Source organism: Pecten maximus, chromosome 17 (genome assembly GCF_902652985.1).
Source record: "Pecten maximus chromosome 17, xPecMax1.1, whole genome shotgun sequence".
Taxonomy (NCBI): Eukaryota; Metazoa; Mollusca; class Bivalvia; order Pectinida; family Pectinidae; genus Pecten; species Pecten maximus.
The window spans coordinates 30,125,534-30,139,323 of NC_047031.1; positions in this window are offsets into that span (position 1 = coordinate 30,125,534).

Sequence of the window (13,790 nt, forward strand, 5' to 3'; positions counted from 1 at the left end):
AATGCTGTAAGTCTTCAAGGTATTTTCATAACAATTATTTTTGTATGTAACCATCGCGGTTTGAACTGGTTGATTTTGAACGGGAAACAAATCCTGGTATTTTAAATTGTGTAAACAAAAAGTGGATTATTGCTTTGTATTTATCGATACAATCCTAACATTTATTGTTTAGGTCTTTAATCAAATTAGGGATACGTTTTGAGGCTTATCGAAATTGTGTGTACGTTGAAACGATTTTGCTTATCTATTCGATTTTCTTTTTCAATTTCTTAGATAATTGAATATATATAAATACAGGAACAAAGGAAAAACATTCGTACATTTCATTACATTTATGCACGAACATACAAAATTACATACGATTATATACAGATAAACACAAAGTAAATACAATAGAAAAAAAACAGTGATCAGAGAACAGAGAAAACAAGCTGTGGACTAGGACACAGTTATTCCTACCTACCCACCCACCTACCGTATTGTATATTATTACTTTTTTTATTAGGATAATTAATGGATGCAGGCTGGAAGCCTCTATATCCATATCAACGATATATGTACATAAAATAAATAAATGATTGATTTCCAGTATATCAATTGCTATGTTTCCTCAATATATCTAAAATGTTAAACTTTAAAATGAATATTTTTCCAGTGTTTATCTAGCATTACTTCAAAGTTGTATACAGTATCTGCATCTATAATATGTTGCGCCAAACTATTCCATACATATATTATTCTGTTACTGAAGAAATTCTTTCTTAATTCTAGATTACAACGATTCTTAAAAATTTTCTCAGAGTGACCTCTCGTCCTACTAGAACTGTCCATTTGAAAAAAGTTCTCAGTTACTCTATAATCATAAAGTTTTTTTTAACTATTCTAAAAACATTGATAATATCCCCTCTAGTTCTCCGATGTTGTAAAGCTGGACGATTTAGTCTCTCTAGGCGTTCCTCATATGTAAGGTTTTTGAGTCCCGGAATAAGTTTTGATGCCCTTCTTTGAACGTTCTCGATCAGGTCGATATCTGCTACTCGATATGGGTTCCATACACTTGCCGCGTATTCTAGGTGTGGTCTGACGAGAGCTTTAAATAATAACTTGAACATTGACTCATCAAGATATACAAACGATCTTCGTATTAGTCCAACTATGCTGTTCGCTTTGTTTACAATGTTATGCAGGTGAGTTTTGAAATTCAGGTCCTCATCGATGGTAACCCCAATGTCCTTTTCGTGTGTGATGTTTTCCAGCTGAATCCTCTCTCCTTCCTGTCCATTCATATAGTAATGTCTTTTCTTGGAAGCTTTTATTGATATTACTTTACATTTGTTGGGGTGGAATTTGAGTAATCATTTGTTCGACCAAATTTGGAGTTTATCTAGGTCCTCCTGGAGGATTCTCACATCTTCCTCGTTCCTAATCCGTCTGTATAACTTTGTGTCATCTGCAAATAGCGGCGACGAAGATGTTGGTATTTCAGGAAGATCGTTTATATATACTACAAATAAGATTGGGCCCAGTACACTGCCTTGCGGGATGCCGCTGATTACGGGGTGCCGCTGATTACGGGGTATGTTTCTGACATCTCACCATTAACAATAACACGCTGACATATATTACTCAGGAAATCCTCTATCCAATTTACTACTTTTTGGCTTACGCCATATCCTAAAGAGGCGTTTATGCGGGACTTTATCAAATGCCTTCATAAAATCCATATAAATTACATCTATTTCTCCTCCATTATCTATAATTGCAGTCCAATCTTCTAAAACATTCAGCAACTGAAGTTGGGTTGATCGTCCCGAGATAAATCCAAATTGTTCAGAGCTTAAAATATTATTCTTATCCATGTGATTAACTATACTGTTTCTAACTAACTTCTCTAGGGTCTTTACAACAATAATTGTGAGGCTGACAGGTCTATAATTTCCTGGGTCCGACTTCGATCCTTTCTTGTATATGGCAGTGATGTTAGCTTCTTTCCATTCTTGAGGTAGTTTTCCATCTTCCAATGACCGGTTGAAAATCTCGGCTAAGGGTGTACTGATAAAATGTTTCTATTCCTTAAGAACTTTCGGGTGAATTTTGTCTGACCCCTGCGATTTATTTTCATTTAAATTCGCTAAAATCTTTTCAACGACTAATGGATTACAAATTATCTCCTCAAAAGGGTGATTTACAGTTCTAGTATTAAATTCCGGTAGGTCTCCATATGGTTCCTTCGTAAAAACACTGCTGAAAAACTTAGCTAAGATCTCGGCTTTATCGCTGTCCTTGACTGCCATCTGTTGATCATCTCCGTTTAGTCCCATGAGGTCGGATATCCCTGTTCTCACTTTCCTCGTTGAGTTAACATAATTCCAAAAACGTTTTGGGTTTGATTTGATATTCTCTGCTATGCTTCGTTCCAATTCCCTCCTAGTCTTTCTTATTTCCCATTTAAGTTGATTTCTGATTTTTGCGTATTCTTTGTGTTTGCTTTCACTTCTGGTTTCAATAAACCGTTGCCATGCCCGGTGTTTATTCAATGGTACTTTATGTTTCTGATCTCCAGACGATTTACTCTTGGGTATGTAGGAATATACCTTATCTATGATGACATCTGTAAAGCTTTTATACATATCTGTAACACTGCTATTCAGAAGTTCATTCTAGTCCCTAGGGATAGTTTCCCTCATCTTTTCATAATCCCCTTTGCCGTAATTCAGACGTGGCTCCTTCCTGGTAGTTAGTACCGTCTCGCGATAGAAATTAAAGTTCAGGACCAAATGGTCACTACTACCGATAGGTTCATTGTAGTTAATTTCTTTTACCATTTCCTCTTCATTAGTTATCAAGAGATCTAGTACATTTGGTTCATTTCATTTCCTACATCTAGTGAACTTATTCACATGTTGGAATAAATAATTATCCTGAAGACATTCGATGAACATTCCACTTTCTCTATCATTTCCTGTAGACCAAGAATCCCAATCAATTTTCGGCAGGTCAAAGTCTCCCATTATAAGTAGATGGCTATAAGTTGTATCAGATGATCTGATCTTATTATCTTCCGAAGTTCCTCTGTGTTTTCTATAGTTGAGTTTGGACTTCTATAAATACATCCAACTAAAAAACAGTTGTTTCCTGCTAACTTTATCTGAACCCAAATGCTCTCTTTAAAATTATTTTCTATGTTTACTTCTGTTCCATTATACTTCGACTTTATGTACAACCCGACTCCTCTGTGTCGGTTTTCATTACCGGGTATGAACAGGTCATATCCTTCAATTATTAATTCAGCTTTACTGGGTATAAACTTACAAATTTGGGGATATATTTCGGTGATAGCAATAATATCGCTGTCTGTTTTATCTTTTAATCTCCATTTGATTTCATCAAGTTTATTCGGAAGACTGTCAATATTTGTGTAGGTACATTTAAGGTTTTTGCATGTTTGTTTGGGAACTTTGGGTTTTACTTGTCTTGTTATTTTCTCATCTTTACTATTCTGCGGTTCCACGGAGGGCCGCGTACTCGGTAAATGAATTCCCCCGATGATTGGTTAGTTTTCTGCATGGCCTCATCTCGAAGTTCCGATTCTTTATCTCTTTCCTGTTTTGTTAAGTCATTACTGATGGAGATATTTTGATACTTAGCGTGGTCTTGAAGTTTTTGTATATTTTTGAAAAAGACTCTTTTGTCTTCAGTTGAGCCAAAGCTGACCAGGATTGGTCTCCCCTTGGTTCCTGTTGCTTTCTCTTTATCATATTTCCCAACCCTCAAGACCTTTTTCACGCCATCCATTAATGTTGGTACTTGGCAGGCAGAGAGGATATCTCTGGCCACTCGTTCGTCTGCTCTTTTTCGTTCCTTTGTATCCTCATTTACTTGTTCTTTAAGTCCAAATACCATGATGTTACATTCTCTTCTTTTCCTATCCTCCAATTCTGTGATGACCTCTTGTGTACCTGATTTCTTCTGTGAGTTATGACGAGATGATTCCTAGCTTTGCCATTCGCTGTCAGGCAACTTTGAGAGTTCCTCTTTTACAATGTCTCTGACTTGCTTTTCCTCACATTTTCTCCCTATTGATTGTTCTAATGCTTTTAACCTATCATCATATTTCTTCATAGCTTCTGCAACTTTTTTCTCTGTCTCAAAAGCTGTCCGAATACTCTTCTGGACGAAGGTTTGGCAAGGGGCGCAGAACCAGAAAGACGTTGTTTTTGACATGACGCTATATTCCTGTTCACCTATGCCTAGACAGTCTGCACAGAAGTGTTCCCGGCATCTGTCACATTCCATAACTTTATCGTTTTCATCGTGGGAATTCTGTTGACATAGCTTGCATGTGCATAGCTCATTGTCCAGTGGTGTTTTGAAAGCGCTCTCGGGTCCCTTTGCCCCCTTAGAGGACCCCATTCTGGTTGTTCTTGGCATGTTTTTGTCCTTGACAACGGGCTTGTTTACATCCAGGATTGCCGATTTCGTTGATATTTGGTCGAACCCTCGCCGGATTGGCTTGGAATTTTTCCAGTTTGCGACTAGGTCGGTAATTTTTAAGTGCTTAATCTAAAATCCTTCAAGAGGTGAAGTTAACTAATAACATCTTGAAAAATTAGCTCCTGGCCGTCGGAGCTGCGACAATTGTGACCGTCGCCATTGACACCGGAATCGAATTACATATTACATTATTGTATAATATTACAGATTACATTTTTGTATATTATGTAGATATTACATTTTTGTATATTATGTACATATTACATTATTGTATATTATATACAGATTACATAATTGTATATTATTACAGATTACATTATTGTATAATATTACAGATTACACTATTGTATAATATGTAAATATTACATTATTGTAAAGTATTACAGAGTACATAACTGTATAATATTACAGATTACATTATTGTATAGTATTACAGAGTTAATTATTGTATAGTATTACAGATTACATTATTGTATAGGTTTACAGAGTACGTTATTGTTTCGTATTACACAGTACATTATTGTATAGTATTACAGAGTACATTATTATATAGTACAATGTATAACACAGTACATTGTTGTATAGTATGTACAGATTACATTATTGTATAGTATTACAGAGTATATTATTGTATATTGTTACAGAGTACATTATTGTATAGTATTACACAGTACATTATTTTATAGTATTACAGAGTATATTATTGTATATTATGTACATATTGCATAATTGTATATCACTACAGATTACATTATTGTATAGTATTACAAAGTACATTATTACTACATTAGTACTATTCTAGCTCAGTTACTAATTTGATTGCTATTTGACAGTTTTAATCGGGCATAGGTAAGAGCATAGCTAATGCTGTGATGGTTCATTGAGAAGATCTCACTAGTAGGGACATACGTTACTTCCAACTGGTGCTAAATTATCAAAGATATATTGTATCATCCAAAACCTCACCATATAGTATGTAGTAGATCCAGAGAGCTGGTTAGATAGGGGTTGTCGCAGTCATCTGCCCCACAGAGCTGGGTAGGTAGGGGCTGTCTCAGACACCGGCTCCAGGGAGCTGGTTAGATAGGGGCTGTCCCAGACACCGGCTCCAGGGAGCTGGGTAGGTAGGGGCGGTCTCAGACACCGACTCCAGGGAGCTGGTTAGATAGGGGCTGTCTCAGACACCTAATCCAGCTGGTTAGAGAGGGGCTGTTCAAGTCCCTACTCCATTCATAGAGCTGGTTAGATAGGGGCTGTTCAAGTCACCTACTCCATTCATAGAGCTGGTTAGATAGGGGCTGTTCCAGTCACCGGCTCCAGGGAGCTGGGTAGGTAGGGGCTGTCCCATTCACCGGCTCCAGAGAGCTGGTTAGAAAGGGGCTGTCCCAGTCATCTGCTCCAGGGAGCTGGTTAGATAGGGGCTCTCTCAGTCATCGGCTCCAGGGAGCTGGGTAGGTAGGGGCTGTCCCAGACACCGGCTCCAGGGAGCTGGGTAGGTAGGGGCTGTCCCAGTCATCTGCTCCAGGGAGCTGGGTAGGTAGGGGCTGTCCCATTCACCGGCTCCAGGGAGCTGGGTAGGTAGGGGCTGTCTCAGACACCTAATCCAGCTGGTTAGATAGGGGCTGTTCAAGTCCCTACTCCATTCATAGAGCTGGTTAGATAGGGGCTGTTCCAGTCACCTACTCCATTCATAGAGCTGGTTAGATAGGGGCTGTTCAAGTCACCTACTCCATTCATAGAGCTAGTTAGATAGGGGCTGTTCCAGTCACCGGCTCCAGGGAGCTGGGTAGGTAGGGGCTGTCCCATTCACCGGCTCCAGAGAGCTGGTTAGAAAGGGGCTGTCCCAGTCATCTGCTCCAGGGAGCTGGTTAGATAGGGGCTCTCTCAGTCATCGGCTCCAGGGAGCTGGGTAGGTAGGGGCTGTCCCAGACACCGGCTCCAGGGAGCTTGGTAGGTAGGGGCTGTCCCAGTCATCTGCTCCAGGGAGCTGGGTAGGTAGGGGCTGTCCCATTCACCGGCTCCAGGGAGCTGGGTAGGTAGGGGCTGTCTCAGACACCTAATCCAGCTGGTTAGATAGGGGCTGTTCAAGTCCCTACTCCATTCATAGAGCTGGTTAGATAGGGGCTGTTCAAGTCCCTACTCCATTCATAGAGCTGGTTAGATAGGGGCTCTCTCAGTCATCGGCTCCAGGGAGCTGGGTAGGTAGGGGCTGTCTCAGACACCGGCTCCAGGGAGCTGGGTAGGTAGGGGCTGTCCCAGACACCGGCTCCAGGGAGCTGGGTAGGTAGGGGCTGTCCCAGTCATCTGTTCCAGGGAGCTGGGTAGGTAGGGGCTGTCCCATTCACCGGCTCCAGGGAGCTGGGTAGGTAGGGGCTGTCCCATTCACCGGCTCCAGGGAGCTGGGTAGGTAGGGGCTGTCTCAGACACCTAATCCAGCTGGTTAGATAGGAGCTGTTCAAGTCCCTACTCCATTCATAGAGCTGGTTAGATAGGGGCTGTTCCAGTCACCTACTCCATTCATAGAGCTGGTTAGATAGGGGCTGTTCAAGTCACCTACTCCATTCATAGAGCTGGTTAGATAGGGGCTGTTCCAGTCACCGGCTCCAGGGAGCTGGGTAGGTAGGGGCTGTCCCATTCACCGGCTCAAGAGAGCTGGTTAGAAAGGGGCTGTCCCAGTCATCTGCTCCAGGGAGCTGGTTAGATAGGGGCTCTCTCAGTCATCGGCTCCAGGGAGCTGGGTAGGTAGGGGCTGTCTCAGACACCGGCTCCAGGGAGCTGGGTAGGTAGGGGCTGTCCCAGACACCGGCTCCAGGGAGCTGGGTAGGTAGGGGCTGTCCCAGTCATCTGCTCCAGGGAGCTGGGTAGGTAGGGGCTGTCCCATTCACCGGCTCCAGGGAGCTGGGTAGGTAGGGGCTGTCTCAGACACCGGCTCCAGGGAGCTGGGTAGGTAGGGGCTGTCTCAGACACCGGCTCCGGGGAGCTGGGTAGGTAGGGGCTGTCCAAGTTACCGGCTCCAGGGAGCTGGGTAGGTAGGGGCTGTCCCAGACACCGGCTCCAGGGAGCTGGGTAGGTAGGGGCTGTCCCAGTCATCTGCTCCACGGAGCTGGATAGGTAGGGGCTGTCCCATTCACCGGCTCCAGGGAGCACGGTAGGTAGGGGCTGTCCCAGACACCTGCTTCCTGGTCTGTATTCTTTGATAAAACATACCGTCGAACATCGTTATCTCAAAGTTAGTGGGTCAATGAAAAAAACTTTTTCGATTTAACCGAGAACATTTTATATAGAATTAGTACAGATGGAACTGTTTACTTCGACTTAAACATGGTCCTCGGATTATTAGAAATCGAAATAACGAGAGTTGCTTTCTTGTAATGTGATATACTGTCTTATAAATATCTTATAATCATCTCTTGTTTGAATATTTACTTATTTACGTACATGTATTTTATGTAAATGCAGATGTTGTGATAAGAATATGATACGGAAATAAAGAACATTGTACTAGATGTACATTGTATTGCATTTTATCTTTATTTTCCGATTACCGTCTCCAAATGAAATCTGACAAATTATTAGAGAAAGAAAACTCAACTTTGAACATAGATCGTACTCAGACATATGTATGATTCAATATTATATAATGTATGTTAACTATAGTTGGCCACCAGTTAAAAAACCTAAAAACCACACGCTTGTAACTAAAGTGTGGACATTCCATACAGTTGATTATTATCTCAATCTAGTTAAAAATAGACTTGTTATTTCCACTCCTCTACGATATTCTACTATACACTGCAAAACTTTCAATAGAAATCCAACAAACCTGATATTCTTTATAAATGATAAAAAGGCAACCCACTTTCAGGCACTGACCATGTTTGGAAAACTATACAATATATATAAATAAACATAATGATAATAAAGCATTGTACTGTGTAATATTATTTACAAGTTACCAACCGAAATAAAAATGTCATTATGTCTGTCTGCATACTGTGACCAGCTGGTACAGGTAAGACATCCAACTCGTCTACCTTGGTCCTCAGTCAGGTATAACCTACACTGATGTACTTAAGCCAGAGATGGTACAGCCAACTACATTTACAGCTACCTTGACACCTGTGAAGGAGAATATGGTCAATTTTCTAACCGTCTGGCAAATAATTTTCTATAAAACTATGACTGAAATGTGAAGTCAACTGGGAATACAAATATTATAGAGTGACTAGTTATTTGATGGCCAGAAAAAAATATCCGGATACTCCTTTGATGGAGATTCAAATATGATATGACACCGGAATCCTGGATGGTTGGTGTAATAAAAAGGGCCTGTTTCCAGTAATGTTAATTCTCCATAGGAGCCTGCCCCCGTATAATTTCTTATCTAGCTCAACTACAGTTTTTTTTCTTTTCCGAAGAATAATTTTACACCTTTCCGACACCCAGATTTCATAATGTCAGTGAAAATGTATTTTTATAAAGTTGTCATTTTGAGCATCAAAGACATAAGGTCGTAAATAAAAGAAGGTTGATGATACTTACTCAATTCTTAGTGACCTAAATCTTTATACTTTATAGATTTGTGACCACAACGGCATGGGCAATGCAACACCAACAGGAAATTTGAATCAGAGAAGGGGCCATTTTGGAAGCAAGCCCTTTACAAAAAGAAAGTTGATGATACTTACTCAGACAATTCTATTTAACTCTAACTATTATAGAGCTATTACACTTTCTTGTCTTGGAAAATTATTTAGGGCAATAGTTAAATAATGATAAAATGAGCAAATTTGAATGAATATGTAATCGATTTTATATCGACTGTAAATGTAGAGTTTGGAAACAGTTATTGTTCTTCCGGAAGTATTTTTATATAGTAATAATTTATTTATATTTCGTACAAAGAAAACAAAAACCTGCTCTTTAACAGAATTTTAAAAAGGCGTTTGATACCGTGTAGCGAGTAGGAAGAAAATGTTGTTTTTAATTAATATCTTAATGCGAAATCCTGTGCTAGAAACGGAAGTGAATTATCGGATATGTACCGTTGAATGAAACAATGTGAACATTTATCGCTATTTTGTTTTCCTTATTCCTATATGGTCTAAAAGGGGGTTTTGTAGCACATAATGTTAATCCGTTGAAATAGATTAAATCAGCATGCCTAACTCATATTAGTTTAATTGGAAACTAATCGTCAATATACAAAAGTCGTTATCATTGAGCAAAGGAGTACATACGTATTCATTTTCTTACAACAATGAGCCACTGATGATTCTTACACCTGTATTGGCTATTGTTTTATCACAAAGGTAAGTTCACTAAAGCCAAGAACAACTTGCCTGAGCAGGCTAGACAAGCATAATATGGTCTCTATCAGAAAATTTAAAAAAATTCCAATATCTGTTGATACTCAACTTAAAATGTTTGGTTCACTTGTATCAGCTATTTTACTGTAGCATTGTGAGGTATGGGGCTTTGAGAATATGTCTAGACCAACCCCTAACTTCATGATTTATAGGTAGCCTCGTCGTCACCTTTTAAAAATACAAATTGAAACACAATCAGTGACACCCTGGCATGGAATCCTTACAGGTGAAACAATCTAGTACTCTTTATTATTTAATATATAACCTTCATTTGCAAAATCGAATTGATTTTAAATAGTTGACGTTTATAAAGACATTACTAAATAATACAGGATAAACAGTGTATGGGATAAACAGTGTCAAACAAAGACTAATATTTATATTTCCACTCAATTCAGACTCAATGAACCTACCACAGTTAACTTGAGTCATTTTTCAATGAACTATATCAAGTCCGGCGTAGGAATACATTTGTCGAGCTTGGACTATATTTTGTTTAATTCCTTTTCAAAAGTGATCATATTGATATGAAATAAATTCCTTTAAAACTAATATTTGTTTTAATTCGCTATTAAGTGTGTTCACGAAAGAAATCCTAAAAGTATTAACCATATGTAGACGAAGAGTGATGACGTACATTTTGGTAAGGTCTGTGGTAGACTTGCACAAGTCCCTATTTGTCAAAGACAAAATATTGTACAAAATATCAAAAAAAAATAAATATAAGGATTGATTAATGTTATGTTGAGGTGTATGGGGGTATAAACCTCAATAGGTCTTGAGACAAATTTATTATGAACTGCTTCGCAGTTCATAAAATTTGTCTCAAGACCTATTGAGGTTTATACCCCCATACACCTCAACATAACATTATTCAATCCTTAAATAGTCCATCCCAAAATGATTCCAGGATGTAGATATTTCCTCGGGTGGACATTTGTATGGCAAATACAATTATTCCTATTATACATTTCGTATTAATATCTATAGCGTACATTGACTAAGAATATTTAGAAATATTCTGTTTATGTAATGAAATAATTTTGATGTATATTATAACTGTCCTCATAAGCTAGTTTCCATATAGGATACGGCAATCATAGCATTCTAATCAATTGCATTAATTATTTAAAAACAAAAACAAAAAAACAAAAAAAAACAATTATTATATTGCTGCTTTATCCAAAAGATGGTGAAAACAAATTGAAATTTGTTCCAGGCATTATTCCCCCCTGGATGGCTGTCGGTCAAACAGTACACAGGTTGGGAGTCCTGGTACCAGCATGGGAAGAAAAGCCACCGGCTAACGGCTACACAATTTCTACTGGATATGGCGGACAATATATGTCGATACAGCACTGTTTTAATAGAACGTATACTATCTATCTTTAGATAGTATTACCTTAAAAGGACATGAAATGAAACTCTTATCTGAAACTTCAACCTTGCCCTTACAGAATCTCAGCTGGTGATGAAGATATTTTATTGTTTATGTGATATGGTGACATTTTGACGACAAATACATGTATTAGGATTACCCAAACAGGCAATAAACACAAGCAGTATAATCATTGGTACCACATTAAATACCTAATGATCAAAATATTATATTTTTATGATAGAAAATCAGGTATTTATTCCGGAACTCATGTTGGCGAGTGAAGTTACAGTACTGAAATGTGCAGATTAATAAAATCTTATTTTCGAATGTGAACGCCAATAACTAAGACTAATGAACTCAGCTGTCACGTTGAAGAAAAACAGACTTCTCGTTTATGATTTTCATGTAATTCATTAGGTCTGTTTATGATATTTCCTATTCATAAAGGTATTATTCTGCCTTCCATTACGAGTTATAGACAAATAAACGCCGAATCCGCTAGCAGTTTCTGTTTTATTTTCCTGGATTAAAGTAGTAAAATTATTTTATATGTCGATGTCGTCGATGACCAAGACTTCCGAATCTCGCAAGGACGTCATACTAGTTTAATGTAAGGTATCGAATGTCACTTACACTCTCATGTCTTTCCAACTTTACAGTGTGGTATTAATAGAGGTTCCCAAACTAGTTGGGGTTAGTTATCACTTTATCTAACTCGAACAAGTTATTGTTCTAATTTTGATCAGACACCAGCTTTTATTTGCGTCTTTTCAAAACGAACGAGACTTTTTAAAAATCAAATTTGTTGAGTTCAATATCTTCTAACTTAACTTCTAAATTCTAATGGGTTCCGATGCAATTTGCCCGCCATACATCTTGCTGCCATATTGACTATAACAACATTTAAACCACTGTTCATTGCTTAAATGTATTTAATATTTTGTGTATTTTGGTGGTTAAAACCGTAGATTAAACATCTTTATTGCCTTTCTATTGACTTACAAATTAGATTTAAGTCAATTTTGAAACAAGTTTTGAAAATGTCATTAGAAAGAAATTTAAGAACAAATTATTTTTTAAATTATATTAAATTGTATTCGTTTTACAATGCGTTAAAATTGTGATGGTTCATAGATATAGGCATTTCAACTGCGTAGTTTATTAGCTTGATTTTGTGGCTGTGCGGTTGAGTGTCGTGTCTGTGTACCGAAGTTAAGCAATGTCGAGCGTGGTCACCTCTAGAATGGTTGACCGCCCCGTTGTACCCAGGGTGCACATAACATTTGGTGGAAGTGAATGGGCCTGATATCCTGTAGGGTGCCTTCGGACAGAATGGGAAGCACAATGTTCCTGGAGACGTGTTGGTGACTAGGGGACCTATTCACGAAGTGGCACCGCTATAACAACAAGTTGTATGTGCTTATGACGCCAGATTGAACACATAACAGCTTCGGGACGAAGGTTATCGGTTAAGAGGATAATGTGATAGTTCATGGACATGGGTATTTCAGCTGTATAATTAATTAGCAGGCTTTTGTGACTGTGCGGTTGAGTGTCGTTTCTGTATATTAAAGTTGAGCAACGTCGAACGTGGTCAGCTCTTGGATGGGTGACCGCTCCGTTTTACACGCTCTCGATCCGTTTGTACTACCAAGCACAATATGGTCTTATTTGGGTATATTCAACGCTTAGAGTAAACTCCAAAAAAAATCCCAAATATGACTTTGAAAGCTAAAACATAACGAAACTTTCATAATTTCCTAAATTTTCAAAATAGCCCGGGACATTACCTTTCCAATATAACGTTTTCAATAAACATAATAGTTTTGATAATGTTATGAAATGGTCGCCACTGTGGCTGCTATTTGAACTTTTTGGCGTGACCGCAAATTATCAATACTTGGTCAGAACCATTTCAGGATCATTCAAGGCAAGTTTAAGCTAAATCCAACAGGTGGAACTTGAGAACAAGGTGAATTGTGAAATTTATACGAAGTGTTAAGCGAATAAAACTTATTTATACTTGAAACATTTCCCGAAAAAATGCTTTGTGTTTCGTCTTTTAAAATTCGATATGTAATGTTTTATCTGTACGACAAAAAGTCGAATAAAACTCCGCCTGCATTTATGTTAACTCAAACTGACCCAATAGCTGCCCGGGCGCACCTGGTAGGAGCGAGGGAAGATGTCAACAAACATCACGAGGGCGTAGTCATAGCAAGTGATAGAGGACATACCATATTTGACATTTTGTTATTGAGAAGATCCGTTTCTGTCGTATATGATTTTCCGTCTGAAAATATTTGACACTAGCTATGCAAAAACAAAAACAAAAAATAGTTATAACAGCCTGCATAGAAGGTATGTGTCGAAACCGACTCCGTTTTTCAGCAATTTCGTGTGTACACATCTATTTGAAATCACAATATATTCCGAAATGAGCACACCCTGTATCGCATATATTTGTCTGATTATAGGGATAATCTTTTAGTTTCTTAACTGTCCAAGGTCTAATGAAATACGTCTATCCCGGATGTTACGTCAGG